The sequence below is a fragment of the Polyodon spathula genome, chromosome 8 (genome assembly GCF_017654505.1).
Source record: "Polyodon spathula isolate WHYD16114869_AA chromosome 8, ASM1765450v1, whole genome shotgun sequence".
Classification (NCBI taxonomy): Eukaryota; Metazoa; Chordata; class Actinopteri; order Acipenseriformes; family Polyodontidae; genus Polyodon; species Polyodon spathula.
In genome coordinates, this window is record NC_054541.1 from 35,434,361 (window position 1) to 35,454,927 (window position 20,567).

Sequence of the window (20,567 nt, forward strand, 5' to 3'; positions counted from 1 at the left end):
TAAAGATGTTGTAACATTTGAGATGTTAAATGAATGTCCTATTGTAAGTGACTCTGCATATAATGCACAGTTCAGAGCTTACCTCTGTAAAAAGCTTTGGGATGGTGGTCCACTATGAAAGTGGCTATATATATATATAAAAAGATGTAAGTGATGCTGCTGCTTATAATTAGTTAATCATAATTATGTTTTTTATATCTTGATCTACAATGTCTGAGGCTGCTGACAAAAGTGTTATTCCAGCTTCATAGTGCATTACATGTAGCCTGTAGATGTTGTTGGTGGTAGTTTCAGTAACACTATGCTTACACAGTAAATATAGCAAAATATAAAAATAGCTGAGTGGATTCCTGTGAAAATATTGTAAATCCCCCTCTCTCTCTCTCTCTCTCTCTCTCTCTCTCTCTCTCTCTCTCTCTCTCTCTCTCTCTGTGTGTGTGTGTGTGTGTGTGTGTGTGTGTGTGTGTGTGGTGAAAATGTAAACATTCGCTATCCGCCAACACTTGAAGATGTAAAAATTCTGAGAAAAAAATTGGTATTCATTGTATTAGATAAACTGCTCCTGGTAACATCTCCTGGAAATCCTTTGTACGTATGCAATCTAATACATGTATAAATCTAATACAATGGAATAATGCAATATCAAGAATGAAAAAATAAAGGTTTTGAAATCAGTTTGTTTTATTTCTGTTGGATACCCAGTTGTTAAAACAGTCTACATAAGTCTAAGCATAATCAAACAGATAAAGCAGTGGCAAATAACATTGATAATAATGAATTAGAGGTGTTCAGTTCTTGCCCAGCACAGCACAATAAAAATGCATATCATCAATTATTAATGAGTCAGGATTCAAATGTTAACTTCAGCTATTATTAGAAATATTAACATTAAATATAACAGTGCCAACTGTTCTGCAGTTTTAGTGTTATTTCCATATATGACTACATGTGTTTTCCTGCTTTAAAGTGAAGTACCTTACTCTTGAAAGACTACACACACACATACACACTTCTCCTTCTCCTTCTCCTTTTCCTTCTTCTTCTTCTTCTCCTTCTTCTTCTTCTCCTTCTCTTTCTCCTTCTTCTTCTTCTTCCTCTCCTGAAGAAGACAAAACTCTTATATCATGAAGTATTCAATACGCATCATACTGTGATTAATTGCTTGACTGACCTAAGCTTTTCATTTGGATTAATTTTTGGATTCTTTTTTTGTTATGATGGCAATACTTTTGAGAATTCAAAGAAGTACTTTAAGCAAGATTGTGATATTCCCTTTGACATCACTTCAATTTAAGATGATCAGTTTTTTATTCTTTAGAATTGCTGATATTACAGATAGCTTTGAGTTTATTAAGGATGTTATGACAGGAAGGAAGTGAACAGGCTCAACTAAATATAACTTGAGTGCAAGCCTAGTACTGTGTTAACAAGCTTGTATCACAAATTAGGTGGTTAAGGGTTTTGCTGCACCAATGTATGATTTTTTTTTTATTATTATTTAATTTTGTTTAATATTCTTAGAACCTAATAAATAAGTTAAAATGTCAACATTTTGCTCTGAGTCAATGATTCTGTGTGGCTTACTTTACTAATCAATAACATTATTATGCATGCTTCACCACTCTTTAAAAACCATTCCTTACATTTAAAAGACCATTCCACTGTACACTTTATACACAGCCCATCAGTCTGATATGCTAGTCCTTTAACTCAAACAGCATTACTGGGGCACTAGTACTGTAACATGGATCTAGTGCTGTGTATTGATATTATCTGATATGAATTATTCTTAGGTGCATTTTAATTAATGTAATATAAGCAATTGAAATTTCTCTGTAGTTTCTAATCAGCACTACTAGTAATCAATACTTGTGTCCATTCAGTAGACCTTCAAATGTTATTAATGCAATTAAGCGCTAGAGAAAATGGTTAAAACAAGTAAGATAGAGAATAACAAATATGAGTAAAGTTCATTTTAGAACGAATTAAGTCTAACGCTATCTTAAACACGTAGAAACGGTTAGAATTACGGTTCATGAGAATATAATCAATTGAATTGCTATACACTGCACTAAATGTTGTAGAACAGCAGAGTCCACGGCTTCAAGAGAGGAAGTATGATTTTAACCACAGTAACATGCATTGACATAAATAACCAATTGCACTCCGCTCTGCAAATGAAAACAAAATATTTCATCTCACCAAATGCATTTCAATAAAAATAACTAATGGAAGGATACTTAGGACATTTCTGTTTGCAGCAGGGAAGGTAAAACTGAATTGCCATTAACACTCATAAAAGCTACTCCAGGAGAGTCAATAAAACAGCAAGCATGAAACATTTTATGATTTTGGCTTCAGAACTAGACTGGGCAGTCCCTCTTAGTTCATTTATAGAGATGTATTAGTCAATCAAAGTTGGCACATGTTTTGCAATTTTTTCCACACAAAACTGTCTTATATCTGACCAATTAGTGTAAAATAATTTGGAAAGAAGTGGTGAAGTGGTTTGTCTTGCCCCTACGTTTTGAATAAACAAACAGGTTACTAATTTCACTGAAAATAAGAGTAAACAGGATTAGCACACCTATTAGGCAAACATTATACTTCCTGGAAATAATTTTCCATTTCAGATTTTATTCAGTTTCATGCCACCTCCATAATCATCTGCATCATTTTTTTCACCTTACTGGTGTTTGATAATCCAGGCTGTTATAAAAAAAAACAAAACAAAAAGGAAACAGCAATTTTGATACACTCTTAGATCACAACAGTGCTGTGAAACAGAAATTTTTCTTTGATGTTATTTTATACAAGCTAGGTGCTTTCCAGGTTGTTGTTTTATTGGTTTGTTTGTTTGTTTGTTTTTTCCTGTGTAAGATAACAGAAATACAAGCAATGAACTATAAAGAGGCTTTTTTTTAAAAAAAAAAAAAAAAAAAAAAAACTGGTGTACTTTACTGGTTTTCGTGAATAAAGTGACAATATAGTACAAAGACACAAAATGTTTTGAAAATGTCAGCTTCTATTAGCTCCTTCATTCAAAAATACAATCAGTGTGAGCCAGAGGATAGAACTAGACTAGTGTTTGGCAAAGATCTATTCAGGTGGGTAATTGTGCGTTTTCACAATCTACCATGAAGCTCTTGCTGCTAAAAAATATCAGAACATTATACAGAATGGTTCAAAAAACAAAGTTCAGTCTTGTGACCCATTTATCAATGGAGCTAAAAGTGTTAAGGTTAATTTGCTGAATAAAAAAAAAACAGATAAATAAATAAGAATAAAAATCAATGCTCTAGAAATGTGTAATCCAGGATTTTACAACCTGCACTAGGAAAGTAATTGGTCACCAATAACAGTACACACTTTACTTTTTTATAATTAAAATTATGTTAATAACCCTATCTTTCTTGTCCTCAAAAATGTGTTACGTTGTAACAGCAAATAACAATAAATGTGAATGTTTTAAATTGAATTTTTGAAGTGTGTTTATGTTGTGTTAAAGTGATATTGTGCACCACAGGATACACCCTGCTTAGTACACTCTCTCAGTCATGTGCCTTTGTTTGAACACAAACTGGGTATTGGATCCCACACGATACATTCCATTTAGCATCCATTTAAAATCTCTAGCATCTGCTTCTTAGTTTTCTACTCATTAGGCCTGATTGACCAATGGCTGCTTCCCGTTCATGTGGGGACAGCAGAGTGATAAGTTTAATTTTTTGTTTTACATATTTTTTCACATGATAAAAGTGTAATACATTTCAGATTCTATTTGTAAGCAATCATTAGACAGGGTCAATTTAAGCCAATAAAAAATATGCTTATTTTAATTGGTTTAAGTTTAAGTTTAATTGGAGGTCTCTCCAGGGATACACTGCACGTGAAAGACCAGCAAGCAAACCACAGTCTGGTGTAAAAAATGTCATGTGCGGCTGTGCATTGTAACTGGTACCAAGCGTCGTGCTTCTTCAGAAACTTTCACTTACAATAAAATTGTAAAATTATATTGATGCATTTTGCACTACAAGTTGAAAGTGTTGATGATGTAAATAACAAAAAACATACGTGTTTAAAGTAAAGAAGTAAAAAAAAAACTAAAAAAGCAGGATTTTGTCTTCGTTACGCTTTGTTTGTTTCAGAAATGTGTTATTTTAAAGCTAACTAGGCTATGTAGGAGGTCCAGAATCAAAAACAAATGTAATGTTTATTTTAGATTTCTTATTTAAAGATTTTTTTTTTAAATAAATTAAATTTACAGAATTTGAGCTGGGATGCATTTTAAGGCAGTGTGCACTGGCAAAAGCAAAATATATTCATTTGTGATCTGTACTTACAATAAATACAATTAAAACATTTTTCCTCATGTATAATGCTATGTTAGGTTAGCATTAGCATTATGCTAGGTTACGCAAAACTTGTGTCGGATATTAAGGTTAATGTTTAAAAATCATTCAGGAAAACAGTGACAACACAGTGAATGAACTCAAGGCACACTGAAATATAGAGTGCAATGGAAATAGGGCTTTATTCAATTTTAATGGATTATATTACTCATTGTGTTACTTTGCATAATGCATACTGAATATTATGAATTGTACTGACTCCTATAAATCATAATGCATTTTTGCAAAATGTGACCAACAGGTTAAGCACACTAACTTTTCAAATTGGAATTAAAAAAATAAAAATATATTATTTAATCATTAAAACAAATATTGTAAAAAACATGCATCTTTTTATATACTTTTGTAATAGATGGGCTAAGGTTGTGAATGGAAACACAATTTCATTAAGTAACCTTTTCTTTGTAACCTTAGCTGCATGCCTTTCTATTTTCTTCTCACTTTGGAATTATGAAGAGGATTGTTGAAATGTATTGTGTGATTTTACTATAATAAAGAACCATTTCTGCCACAATGTAATACGATGTTGTGTAGAATCATTTGTGAGGAAACGTTGTTTATTTAAAAGGAATCACTTGATTTACATATAAGTTAATCTGTCATTGTGGTTTCCAGTGAACCAATCTAAAGCAATGAATGCAGTTGCTACAGTGACGATATTCTGTTGTTCTGGGTGACATTTAATAGTGAGCAGCTAGGCAATTAAGCATATTATTTATGGAATTAAAAATGAGGCCTCTGATGTATCAGGTTTTGGTCATAAACTAAAAGGACTTTGTGATGAGATTAAACTAACAATCAGTTTTGCATTACTCTGCTGAACACCACCTTATCACTTGATAAGAGAAGACCCCCATTTCCATAAACACATGTTGGAATGAAGCCAACCCTAAACTCATCTAGGTAGACGCAATCGTATTACTGTACTGGTGGGGAAGCATGAGGTGCCTATCAACAAGGGTATTAACCAACGACCATTTAGTTGGATATTGCATTAATTATACAGTAACCAACCCATATGACTCCTTGCGTGATTCTTACACTATTTGAATAGGATTCCTTTGGAGAACCCAATGGTTGCATTACTGTGTAAATTCACTGGCATTATTCAGATGTCACGATGCTTTCTATCTGTTGTCTTCCCCTGTCACTTCTGCACAAAAGCAGATCTATCAGTAACACAGTGGTCTGTAGTTTCTCAAACACAGAGTCAGTAAAGAATAAAAATGTGACTCAGCAGCTTTATTTGCTTAACATTGCTACATAATTTGCCTATTGCACTAGATAATAAATAAAGGGGCCACACTCTATATTTGTTTGCTTTAAAAAAGCAATGAAGATATTTTTTTCATCAGTTAGCTATATAATACACCATTGCTTCAGGCACAGTATACTCGACTGTATAGTTTTACTGGTAAACACAAACAGAACTGTCATTACTAATACATTGGTTTCTGGGTTTTGCTTTGAATTGCATGAAGCCTGTGATTTTTATTACATGAGAGTAGCTGTTATTTGCTTCATGCTAATGCTGGACTCAGCTTTCACCAAGATACAATTAAGAAGAAAAAGCTGCACAATAGACTCTGGGAGTGCCAATAGAACAGGAGTGGGCAAACTTCCTGACCCTACCAGCAGCATACCAACATTAGCATAGAGAGCTGCAAGACACATACTGTAAAACATGAAATGTTTGAGAGAGCAAGACATTTTAAATCCTAGCACTGTAGTTGTTAGGCTATCTCTTGATGACAGCAAAATACACAAGAACAAAGGATAGAACTTTGCAGCCCACACAGTTTCTGTGTCATTTTTATTGTACTGTAGATCTTTCAGTGTAATAAACTTTAAATGGAACACAATGGTATTTTTTCATTACTTCTGTTTATACTGTATTTATTACACACTTTAGATAAAATATATTCAGTTATTATGAAAAATACAATAACTGACCTGATTTCACCAAAAACACAGCATAACAAGAGACATTTTTATAAAGATTATTTTTGACAAGCTGGTCCCTTGAATATCTGAATAAAATCTGAATAAAAGACACTTTTTTTGTTTTTTTTGTATGACTGCTGCATGCATTAAATACTTCTGTGAGCTTTGTACACTGTATTTATTTTGAACGGGATTGCATTTAAACATGCTTGTAACATTTGCAATATGACATTTAAACATTCTTTTTCTAGTCTAGCGCCAACACTCCAATGTTACAGTAAGATTAATTCACTTTAAAAAAAAAAAAAAAAAAAAAAAAAAAAAAAGATTTTCATCTTAATAAGGACGTTTGGAACGAGCGATATTCCAGGCTTACCACGCAAAACTCGCTTGAGTCTTTAAATCAGCATCTTTACCGAACACCGAAAGGAGCATCTGCCTTCTGATCCAGGAGGACATTCAGATGAAAATGTGTTGTGATTTGTTTCATAATGACATTTGAGGTTGCTCGCATTGTTGCAGATGAGACACTAGTTTACCACTGTTTTCAGAGAAAGCAATCTATTTCTCCTAGCCTGGTTTAAAATAGCCTCATACGTTCATTTATTACTCTTGGGTGGTTTGCACAATGCCATTGTCTCCACTAAAACGAACGAGCACTTAATTCAAAATTATGATATTTACTTTCAACTACACGTTCGGCTAATACGAGAACGAAAATAATGAACTCAATGTGTTTATTTTTACTTTCTCTTTTTTCGTTTTTGTTTATTATTCTTTCTTCCTTTCATTCGAGATGCAAAGTGTGCGTCACACAGCATTTCAGCGGGAGCCACACTTGAACTGCCCAAGAGCCGCAAACGGCTCGCCAGCCGCGATATTAGCCCCTCTGTTATAGAAGTAAGGTTCTGTACAGATATAGGCTGCACGCTGAAAGGCTCCTCTAACCACGTTTAATGCATGATCAACAACCTTAGTGTGGATATTTGTGTATCTTGAGTTTGTTCCAGTAACGTCTCTGAAATAAAAAGAATAATCTCTTGGTTAAACTGGAGCACCCAAGCAGAGAAGACCATGAGGAGACCACCTGGTAACAAGCCCAGTCTCCTGTCCACAGCATGTGGTGAAGTTAAAAAATTGAAAAAGTCCTCATTTGTTAAAATCTTCTTGAAGTTTGTTACTGGCAGTGATATCGATTGGCAACCCTAATTATGTCATTTTAATTATGATACAAATAACTATTCATGCACGATATTTTAAAATGTATGTCAAGAAACTGGAAACCATTTAAGATTGTATTTTATACGACACCAAAAAGCTTCTTTATAATGCAAAATGGGATTCTGGGAAGGTTAATATTGTTTATTTTTTTTTTTTTTTTTTTTTTTTTTTCTCAAAAGCAGAATAATGCAGGTACAAAAGAGGAATTAATTTCAAATGTTTTTTTTTTTTTTTTCATAGAGTGGCAAAACTTTCCACAGTAGAGAACATTTGCATAAAACAGTATCTGATGAAACATAATACTGTATTGCACATAAAAAAAACCCTAAATGTAACATATCCTGAAGAACTTGAAAAGTATGGCTGAAAATTGAAAGCATGAAACACCAAGGTGCTTTTCTTACACATGCATATTTAAAATACACTTCAAGGTGGCAAAAAAGCAGGCTTAGCATGGGATTAATATCATATATCCAAGTTTTTGTTATTTGATACATTTTAAGAGCTATAGTTAAAATGTATCGCTAGGTTTAGCCAGCTTTCAGCTTGTCGATGGTTGCATTATGATGCTATTAGTCCACCTACATCCAAAGCTGGCCCTTACACTCCTGGTCTTTGTTCCAGCCCTGTTAAATTATTTTATCTACCCTTTTTACCAGAAAGGAAATGTTTGGTCAAAAGCAATTTGATTATGCCAAAGATGTCATTTTAGCCCCTCTTGAAGTTGTATGTTCCCAAGTGGCATATAAATACATTAAAACCAGCTGAAAAATTAGGATGCACAGTGTTTAATCAATTATATGCATTGAATACCACAGCTGAAAGGGGATTGAGAAACAAATGCATTTACAGTGAAGTAGGCCTCAGCGGACCAAGAAATCCCATTTCAGTTTTGATACATAAGAACATATTTTACCCATGCTTACACCTCAGTGACTTTTATAAGGTTTTCCTAAGACTGCAAGAGAATGTCCAGTATTATTTGTGTTGATCATCATGCTCTAAAGCCATTATTTTTGCAGCCTACTTTTTAAAATAATTTTCATGAAAACCAGGCATTTTATGAATAGCAAAGAATCTGAACAGCAGATTAACCCATCCTCTTAATTTACTATAAGCTTTTTAAATGTATATAACATTATACAAAAAAAAAAAAGATTATGTCCTGGAAAAATGCTTAAAATGTGTATTAAAAATTAATAATAATAATGGTGCGCCGAGACAGAGAGAGAAGCCATATCTTCACACTAAGCAAGTGTGGGACAGCATGGTTTTTAATGTTTCCATTACTCACACAGGCTGTAGTTATTATTAGGTGTTTGTTTGTTGACCACAGGCTCTTGTTAAGTGCATTGAAATGTAATAAAATTGAAGTAGGTATATGTTTGGAGAACATTTCTAATTGGTACATATATAAGTAAACCCACTGGGGCTCAAATAAAAGAATTGATCTTTATATTCTCAGATTTTGCTCCAAGGCTAAAATTCTGGATATTTTGACAATTAACAATTAATTAAACCTCACAATAAAACGATGTTCCCATAAGAATAAAAAAATATTATAGTACCATCCACAAACACTATAATTTTAATATTTGCTTAGGATAGGATAACATATTATATTTTTAAGGAATGCTATATAATAGTAAAAGTTTTTTTTTTTTTTTTTTTTTTTTTTTTTAACTACAAAAACACATTACAACAGTGCAACTTAAGTGCCCCTGTATCTATTTAATGATAAACTGCTAATGTTATAGCAGTACCATATGTCTAAAGCACGTCTAATAATGTAATAAAAGTGAACATCAATTGCACTTACAATGTAGTACAGCACTAATTTGAATTGCAGTCATTTTTCATTTGGCGCGCACATAGGAGCAGTCCCACAGGGGCTGCAAGGATACCCTGCAGCATGTTATTAATGACTGTGCACACATGTGGCCATGCTAGGGTTTAGCAGTTTCACACTACTGTTCAGATCACCCACTGGAAAAAATGATGAGGAAGTAAGAATGAGGCAATTGACAACAGGAGAATAAAGATAAGTTTACAAAACCATTGAAGTTGCAACAGTCAAGAACAGTTTGCGCAACAGTAAAATCAAGCCTTTTTTTTTTATTTAGAAACAGTTTGGATTTCATATGTAAGCTAATATCTCTAGGCTTGGTAAACAGATAACCACACCCATGTGCAGTCTTTATTGGAACTACAGCACATTGTAACCTAGCACTCAAGCATTCAAATATTCAGAATATTGAACTGAACTGCATATTATTAGATCAGTTGTATACATTGTGCCAAATACACTTTTTGTGAAGGTATAGGCTGTGCTGTTTTTCAAACCTTTCTACTCTAAAGGGGTTTCAAAATGGTATATTTCTGTGTTACAAAAACATTTGAAGACGATGACATTTATTTCTTATGCACTGATGCCAACTGGTGGAGCAAAAAGCCATTGCAACAAAGCACAGCTACAGGTGTTATAAAGGTAATGAACTTGTAGTTGTACTGTGTTGTATTTGTTCTATTTGTGGCTATGTGCTTTGATTTGTATGCTTATTTTTAAAACAACTGACACATTTTTTTTCTCTGAAAGGAGAACACAAAAATACTCGATAATGTTACTAAATGCTAAGAAACAACAACAGCTGAACTTTATTTGATTTTTGTTTTCTGTAATACGCAACTTTTGCAAAAGTGTAATACTTTTTTTAACAGCTGGGTCGCTAAAACAAAATGAATATAACACATGACATACTGCAATATACACACTGTAGACATTACCGACATATGTTTATCGATTAAAATGTTGTAAAATTTGATTAAATGTTCATTTCAGAAGTTAATCGCCTTCGTCATCAAGGCAATCATTTCAGCTCCTGTCTTCATCAGTGTTTTGAGTTTATACAATTTTCATGACAGTGTTTTTAAACATTGTTTTTTGTGTCAAGCCCCAAATAGGACCCATAATTATAAAATGCATGTGTGCCTGGAGGGGGAACTTTAAGTACAGTACACCAGGGTGTGAAGAGGCAATGGTGGGGTGGAAAAATAAGATTAGAAATGGCAAAAAATAAAGCATTAGTTATAATAGTAAAGAAAATCGAAATTGAAATTGAAATTAAAAAGAATCTGACTGCAGTAGACCCAGAATACAATTATATTCAAACACAGTTTATTAAAAGAAAATAAAACAACGTTGCATTTATATAATCAACAGAGTTTCCAGTTTGTTTTGCAAAGCCACTCGGATTCTGGCAGGGTTGTGAGGGAGTGGGAGTGGGAAGGGAGAAAACTTCTTCCTGTTTTGTAGTTTATCTAGTGATGTTAAAATTAGACATTTGAAATGTAGGATACAAAAAAGGACAGAAAATCCCCCTTGACAGACCCAAATGCAGGATTTCCCTGAGAATTTTTCTTTCAACAAAATTATGTAGAAAATTACTTCAGTGACATCAAAATCTCCTGAAACAGAAGGATTGAAATTTATGGGACTTCCATTTGATGACTTCATTGTCAGTTTTCATTTTGGAATTTCTTGTCAAAATTGAATCTCTATCGCCTATGAATAATGGGTAGATGGAGTTGCCTGGACAGATTGAAAGGACAGCCATTTTGTTAGTAGAGTTGTTGAAGCATTTTTATTAGATCATCCATAATTTGAAACAGTAGTTTATGTCACCCATTGTACATAACATAATTGCCTCAATGGTTTATTCCTGGTTAAATAAAACAAAAGAAGAAAGAAAAAATAGTATTCAGGTCAGTTGATACTGTATTTCATCCAGTCAAGTAAGAGTATTTGATTATATGGGACATTTGAAGTGTGCTGAATAGATACAACTGCATCAGACTATTAGTAAGGACTGGATATTAGGTTAACTCATTATATGTTTGTCATAACCAAGTTTCTTTTAAACCTTACATTTAAAACAGCAAACAAATATTTTAAAAATCTGTATCTAAATCTAATTGTAGCTGTAACCTCTGCTGCTTGCTATTAAATCTCACCTCTGTAAACATTGCCTGTTAAAATATATGTTTTCTCATTGTTATACTCAGAGGTGGAATTTGCTAATTGGGTAGCAAACACCAGTTTTACAGCTCTACTGCCACCAGGAAATATCTTATTGAAATCAGGGCTTATTATCACCAAGGCAACATGCATTTTAGCTCCTAAAACATATTCTTTCAGACAGAGCAATAGACACTGTTGATAAAGTCTCTGATATTTATTATATTACAATACTTCAGTTTCTAACAAATAACCCCAAGGCCCACTTACCTATTTTATAAGCCCTTAGGCAATCTGCAGATCAGGTGAAGACAGGTGATGCAGCATCCACCTCTGAACTAAACTAAACATCTCTCAGTTTTCTTTATTGCCTGAAAGTCTCTGGCAATGTCTAAATGACAAAGGAGTTTTTTTTTTTTTTTTTTTTTTTAACTGTGGGTAAATCAAACATTTATTATTATGTGTTAAATACTTCAAAATGGCCTGTTTTTAACATTTAAAATATACCCTATTTATAAATACTATGAGTTATAGTTTATTATCAGATATATTAAAGTCAATGCATTTCACTATACCTGTAAAATTAACATATTCTATATTTTAGATGTATGTTTTAATAATTGACTTTTACAGCACATAACATATTATAACCCTACAATCAATACAACACAAAAACATACTCAATTCACAGGTTGACTATAAAGTAAACCTGGATAATAGAGGCTAAAATAATTCTGCAAAAATAAATATTCTCCCCAGTGTCCACCCCAGTATTGGACTTCAGAAACGGCAGGCCTGTGTTGCGTTGACAACAGCTGCTGATGGATTATAACAGAGCTGCTAACCAGAGATTATTATTATTATTATTATTATTATTATTATTATTATTATTATAATAATAATAATAATAATAATAATAATAATAATAATAATAATAATAATAATAATAATAATAAAATATAAGGTTAGGCTATATTCTGTCATTCAGATGAATGTGTGGTTGAGATGTATCAGTGTTTTGGTTATTTGGTCAATGTAAATCAAATTTATTTTGTTATCCAGCTGGTTCATTTAAATATGTGTCAGCTCAAATCCTGAAAGGAGAAGCTTTATCTTTAGATGCATATTAATCTGTTTTAGAGTTTTTACTCATTGGTTTATATGTGATGGTGATTTCTGGGGGGGACTAACAGTAAATCTAACAGTATAAACTATGTTTACAGTTCTGTGGTTAAAACACGCAATACATAAGAGTATTGATGACAACTTGTGAAACCACATGATTATACAAAGTACAGCACCAATAACAAGTGTGCATCATGGTGCTAACCCTCCCTGACATGTTTAGCATCTGGAGATACCCAAGGAATTACAAGAAATACAATAACTTCAAAACCAGAATGAGGGCTGTTTTAAGCAGTGCACATTTTTTAACTTAGAGGGCCATATTCAATAATATTTTGGGAAAATTAAATTCACACCATGAATGACACATACTGCTCGCTTTATTGGAAGATATTTTATTTTCCTTACACACGTGTTTCCAGAGAAAAAATACATATTGAGCAGTCACAGCTTTCAATGGCTTGATTTACATGCAGTTAAGAAACTCCAAATTATCTCTCCATTGTCATGAGAATGTGACATAACACACACATAACACATACATTCCTCATGCTAAAGAAAGTTCCGGGCAAAACATTGTATGGATAAAAAGAATAGGTAAATCGCCTTCTCATGCTAAAAAGTAACGCAAATTGACTAAAAACTTTTTTTTTTTTTTTTTTTTTTTTTTTTTTGCACAGCTAGGGTATTGTAGATGTACTAACAGTATTTTAAAAATATACTGTACGAAACATTTTGACTGGATATTATTTTATATCATTAAGGTAGTGCTGGATTTTAGCTCTGTTATTAGACTACCATAAGGATCAGAACTGAGGAAGAAGATTTCTGTAGGGAGCCTTGTATATTATATATGTATAAGACGCATATAAATATATATGCATTCAAAAAATGTTTAGCAAATAATGAATAGAAAAGCACTTTCATACAAAATGGTGTTTTTTTTTATTATTATTGTTTTTAGGCGATGTGCAGAACATCTCGTCAGCGTTTTCCACCTTAAGTATTTGTGTAACATTGTTTTTTTAATGGCCAAATGAGACAGGCAGCACTTGCACAATCTAAAAACTTCTTGTAAACACAGTTTAAGAAGGCAGAACAATATCAATTGTCACGCAAGGCCAAACGGGAACACTGACAGAAATACTTACTGTAAATGTACCCTCCCATATTGTTATATTAATTAGGTCATTTGACCAAAGAAAACAACATGTAAGACCAATTTGTCCAAAAAGTCCTACCACACTAGTGACTTCTTTTAATTATTGCATGTAAACCAAGCCAATACGATGGTTTATAAATGAATAGTTTACTGTACCTTTATGGCTGCTGTTGTATTTCAAACTGCTCAAAACATCTTTTGGTGCAGCAGACTAATTCACTGGCCTCTTTCAAAGGTGACTCAGTTCACAAGTGAAATTAGTTTGGTGTTCTTGTTCTCTGTTGGGCATTATTTTACCACACAAATAATACATCAGAATCAGCAGTCTTGAGAGAGGCCCAGGATGGATGGACTGCTCTGAGAATGAGGTTCAGGTCAGGATTGGTTCAATGATCCAAAGTAAAAAAAAAAAAAAACATTGAACAAACACTTAAATGTAAACTTTATAACAGTGAACAAAATATATACAGGACTACTTTTAGATTTTTACATTAGCTTTTTAATGAAGTTTCCAGTAAATGTAATACATACAAGCATAACTTAATCACATAGTATACTTCAACAGAGTAAACTGTTAGGGCACAACCAGCATTAGACAATTAAATATTTGGTCACAAGGGGGCAGTTGAACTAATTAGCAATTCCCATTAGCACTATATTGTACAACCTACATTTCAATGTTGGCATAATGCTGTAGGATATGACAAACAAACAAGCACATATAATTGATATACATCTGGCAGTAAACCCTACATGTGATGTTATGATTAATTATTGATTACTTAAGCCAACATGTGTCTATCAAATCTTTCATGGTTTATTTTCCATTTTAAACCTTGTTAATGTGTCTATATCAATAGCTGAAACTGTTCTACCACTTACAAGCAATTGACCACAGGTTTGAGATTTCCCCACTGTAGCTCTAGAGCTGCCAATATGTGTTACTGAGATCCCATGGGTACTGGTAATACAGTATATGTGCAAATTGAAACAGAAATTATTGTGACCACAGGATTCAATTTTTATCACATCAAAGTCCACAAAATGATAATTGCAAGAAAACTCAAACATAATTCTAATTACATGACTACAGTGTACATACATTTAAACACCAAGTGTGTTTGCATTCACAATGCCAGACCTGTTTTCTAGTACACTGGTTTTATGGTATGTAATTAGGGTGGTCTATTGATCTAGGAAGGTTTTTTTAGCACTGTATTTACTTATTTTATTAGTAAAAGGGCAAGGTTCTAATACCACTCTATTGTTTGTGTATACTGTGAATCATTGAAATGCAGTTTAGTTGTGCTGCTGTACTGGATTTGTTTTCCATTACAGTTTTTTTTTTTTTTTTAAGATTCTGTTAAAAAAAAAAAAGTTTTACTACCACGCTATAATCTGTTTCCACATTCAAACACATCTGTGTGTCCGTTTATCGTCATAGTAAATTATAACCCTAAAAAGACTATTTTAATTTTTACTTCATTATGAATTGTTCTATTTAGAAGTAGAAATACAAATTAAGATGCCTGCCTATGCACAAGTCTCCTTTGTTTTTGTTGGGTTGATATAAAGGGCAACAGAACTTGAATTTATAATATATATATATATATATATATATATATATATCTATATATAATATATATAATATTATATATATATATATATATTCAAACACAGTGTAAAATTTAGGTCTCGACAGACTTTCTTTTTAAGGTGTCTGCATTTTTGTTAATGACGTAAAACTGCATTTTTGTTATATGAGTAAATATTTTTACTTTCAGGTAGTCAGTTACAGTTGTACTTCGTATGTCTTTTACCTCAACATGTTCATAGGGGTAAAAGAATGTCACTAAGCTGTGTCAGTATGACAGTCATTAGAAGTAAGCAGCTGGTTGCTTAATGACAGGAAATGAAGACAAGGGACAGAATTTCACTCTCCTGGTTCTATAACTTCTGCTTCTTTGAAAATCTCAGTAGTATGATTTATTGAATTACATAATTAGCTATAACCCCTTTAAATATACCATATCATTACAAGCAAGTTTGTTTAAAGCAATGATCTGGCCACAAGGTGGCAGCTAAGGCACATGAAGGCATTGCACCCACCCCTCTGTCAGTGTTGTGTAAACACAGTTCATTGTGACATCTCCATCTCCTCACAAGAAATCATTTACAAAAACAGTGCTCTGTTGTTTTTTCACTGTCTGACTTTCACTGTTTAAAAAAAAATTGCATAATAGTATGGTTACAATGCTAAATTTTTCCATAATTTGTTTTTTTGGGGGGGTTGAAGATTTTGCAGGGTTTTTGTTCAACCCTGTGTTTTGTTTGTTTTGTTATTTGTGATTATTAAAAGTGTGCCAGTGTGCTTTAACTGCAGTTTAAACAAAACACAGAGGGATAAAACAAAAAGTTGAACAAAAACTCTACACTCTTCAAAACAACCAAACCCCAAAATCAACACCAAGCTACTGCTATCCTGGGGTTTCTTTCTTCCTTTTTCTTCTCTTTTTCGCCTTTATGATCTCTCCTTTTAATACCATGTGGCCAGTGGCTTGATTGATTTGTTTAATCATCCAATCACCACCAGGCCACATTCCACACTTTTCCTTTCAAACTTCAATGACAGTTAATCAAACAATCAAACGATGCCATGTGGCTGTGCAAGGGTGACCATCCAGACTCCTTCACCAAGATGGCCACCAAACTCTCTCTAGCTCACACGTACATGTATGCAGAGCCTCTGCTCTGTCAGAGAACCTTATACATTAAATTACAGTACAGTGCTGTATATGTACAATTAAATGACAACATGGTCCAACTGTGTATATACACATACAGTATAACCACAAGCCACACAATTCTGTACTAAAAAGTATGTGATAGATTTGGATTGAGACATATGTATGTATGTATGTGTATGTTTTTATTTATTTATTAAAATGTATTTATTTGTTTTTATAGGAAGTGCTTGGGGTTTTTCCAGTTGACAACTCCATATTGATAATATTTACAAAAAAAAAATAATAATACAACATGAATCAGTATTTGTTTTAACTTTTATTTATTAAAATAAAAAAAAAACATTGAGATTGCTATCTTATGTCCAAGAGTGGTCTGGTCAAGATGAGACTATAAGCTCCATCAATACAACTCACCCATTCATAGCCAATACAAGTCACAAAGTAAATAAAGTACAATAAAGTCAGGCTTAAAAAGGTCAACCCTTCAGGCTCAGGTCTCTTCTAAATGAACAATGTCTGGATAAAACAAAACCAGTTTAATCCGTGGTACAGCAGTATTGTAGTCATGGCTGCAATAATTCTAGACATAAAGTTTACTATCAACATATCTTTTGCGGTATTCGTAGTCCCCCAAAATTTCACCCTGAAAACATTTAAAGTATAGGTAAATACATTTAGATTCCTAGGCATTATTTATTGATAACCCAGGTGAAAGATGTCTTGTCTGAAGAATAACCTATTTTAAATCCCCAAACTTACAAATCATGCTTATTGCCTGTTAACAAAACCTAGCTCATTCCTTCTTGAATAAATATGTTATTAACTCAACTTCCAATAAAGAGAAAGTCTGTATGGGTTCAAAAATACATATTATATCTACTCACTAGTCTGAATCACTTATCCCTAGTTGGTGTTTGTATAGATTGTCAGTCGTATACTGACTAATGGCATGTGGGTCCATTATTAAACAGTCTGGTCTTGTTTTGCATAAAAGAACGTATCAGTCATTTTCTAATGAGTCTAAAAAAACTACAGCCCCCACAATGCACTGTGCTTCAAGCATGCGCCTTGGATAACTGAGTTTTAATTTTGAGCAGTTTTTTTTTTTTTTTTTTTTCAGTTGTTCAAATACTACATTTGTTTTGACTTTATAGATGGTTTGGTTAGTGTTTTAAACATAAATGTGGTTTGTATTTATCTTGAAGTTAACTGTCCGATTGATGTGGTTACAAGTCACTTTTTTCCACTTTTATAATACATCCTAACTAAAATTAGCTTTCTGGAAACTTTAATCTGCCTTATCAGGGACCACCTACAACCCCCTGTATCAAACTGACTTATAGAACAGAAGCTTTCAACAAGTCTGTCCAAAATCATCGACATTTTCAGAAAACGTACAAAGCATTCAAAATGATTACACTATGTAACACAATTTTTGTTCCTGGGTAGTAAGTGTTATTTCCTAATTGCTTATGCCTCAAAAGTATAGCAAATGGCTATTATTCCCCACACACTTTGCTTTTGTGACCAGGACAATTATATTTCAAAATATCATTATTTCCAATGGGAAAATGGGCAAATGTGTGTCTTTTCGTTCCCATAAGTCAGAAAAAAACAACATATGAATCCAAATTAACATGCATTTATACTAAAGTAATACAAAGATGACTACAAAAGATTTAGAAGTGAGTAGTTTTTCGAGATTTACAATTATACTGTAGTATAATTGTAAATCTCGAAAAACTACTCACTTCTAAATCTTTTGTAGTCATCTTTGTATTACTTTAGTATAAATACATGTTAATTTGGATTCATATGTTGTTTTTTTCTGACTTTATGTGAACGAAAAGACACACATTTGCCCATTTTCCCATTGGAAATAGTGATATTTTGAAATATCACTGTCCTGGTCACAAAAGCAAAGTTTGTGGGGAATAAGAATATAAGAACATAAGAAAGTTTACAAACGAGAGGAGGCCATTCGGCCCATCTTGCTCGTTTGGTTGTTAGTAGCTTATTGATCCCAGAATCTCATCAAGCAGCTTCTTGAAGGATCCCAGGGTGTCAGCTTCAATCACATTACTGGGGAGTTGATTCCAGACCCTCACAATTCTCTCTGTAAAAAAATGCCTCCTATTTTCTGTTCTGAATGCCCCTTTGTCTAATCTCCATTTGTGACCCCTGGTCCTTGTTTCTTTTTTCAGGCTGAAAAAGTCCCTTGGGTCGACACTGTCAATACCTTTTAGAATTTTGAATGCTTGAATTAGGTCGCCACGTAGTCTTCTTTGTTCAAGACTGAACAGATTCAATTCTTTGCCTTTTAAGCCCGGAATAATCCTGGTTGCTCTTCTTTGCACTCTTTCTAGAGCAGCAATATCTTTTTTATAGCAAGGTGACCAGAACTGCACACAATATTCAAGATGAGGTCTTACTAGTGCATTGTACAGTTTTAACATTACTTCCCTTGATTTAAATTCGACACTTTTCACAATGTATCCGAGCATCTTGTTAGCCTTTTTTATAGCTTCCCCACATTGTCTAGATAAAGACATTTCTGAGTCAACAAAAACTCCTAGGTCTTTTTCATAGATTCCTTCTCCAATTTCAGTATCTCCCATATGATATTTATAATGTACATTTTTATTTCCTGCGTGCAGTACCTTACACTTTTCTCTATTAAATGTCATTTGCCATGTGTCTGCCCAGTTCTGAATCTTGTCTAGATCATGTTGAATGACCTTTGCTGCTGCAACAGTGTTTGCCACTCCTCCTACTTTTGTGTCGTCTGCAAATTTAACAAGTTTGCTTACTATACCAGAATCTAAATCATTAATGTAGATTAGGAATAGCAGAGGACCTAATACTGATCCCTGTGGTACACCACTGGTTACCACACTCCATTCTGAGGTTTTTCCTCTAATAAGTACTTTCTGTTTTCTACATGTTAACCACTCCCTAATCCATGTACATGTGTTTCCTTGAATCCCAACTGCGTTCAGTTTGAGAATTAATCTTTTGTGAGGGACTTTGTCAAAAGCTTTCTGGAAATCTAAATAAACCATGTCGTATGCTTTGCAATTATCCATTATCGATGTTGCATCCTCAAAAAAATCAAGCAAGTTAGTTAGACACGATCTCCCTTTCCTAAAACCATGTTGACTGTCTCCCAGGACCCTGTTACCATATAGGTAATTTTCCATTTTGGATCTTATTATAGTTTCCATAAGTTTGCATATAATAGAAGTCAGGCTTACTGGTCTGTAGTTACCTGGTTCAGTTTTGTTTCCCTTTTTGTGGATCAGTATTACGTTTGCAATTTTCCAGTCTGTCGGTACCACCCCTGTGTCAAGAGACTGCTGCATGATCTTGGTTAGCGGTTTGTAAATTACTTCTTTCATTTCTTTGAGTACTACTGGGAGGATCTCATGCGGCCCAGGGGATTTGTTTATTTTAAGAGCTCCTAGTCCCTTTAACACTTCTGCCTCAGTTATGCTAAAGTTATTTAAAACTGGATAGGAACTGGATGACATGTGGAGCATGTTGTCAGTATCTTCCTTTGTAAAAACTTGTGAAAAGTAATCATTTAATATATTTACTATTTTTTTTTCTTCATCTATGATTAAACATTTAATCTCCTCTTTGAATGTTCGCTTGCTGTTGTAATATTGGAAAAACATTTTGGAATTGGTTTTAGCTCCCTTAGCAATGTTCATTTCTATTTCTCTCTTGGCCTTTCTAACTTCATAATAGCATGTTCTATACTTTTGATGCATAAGCTATTAGGAAATAACACTTACTACCCAGGAACAAAAAAAATAATAATTTTGTTACACAGTGTTATGTTTTTATATAGCTCGAAATATTCACACACCTTCCTGCAAATGAACTGTAGCCACCAGAAATGTAATTTTTCTCACATGATTTTTTTTTTTAATTTTGGG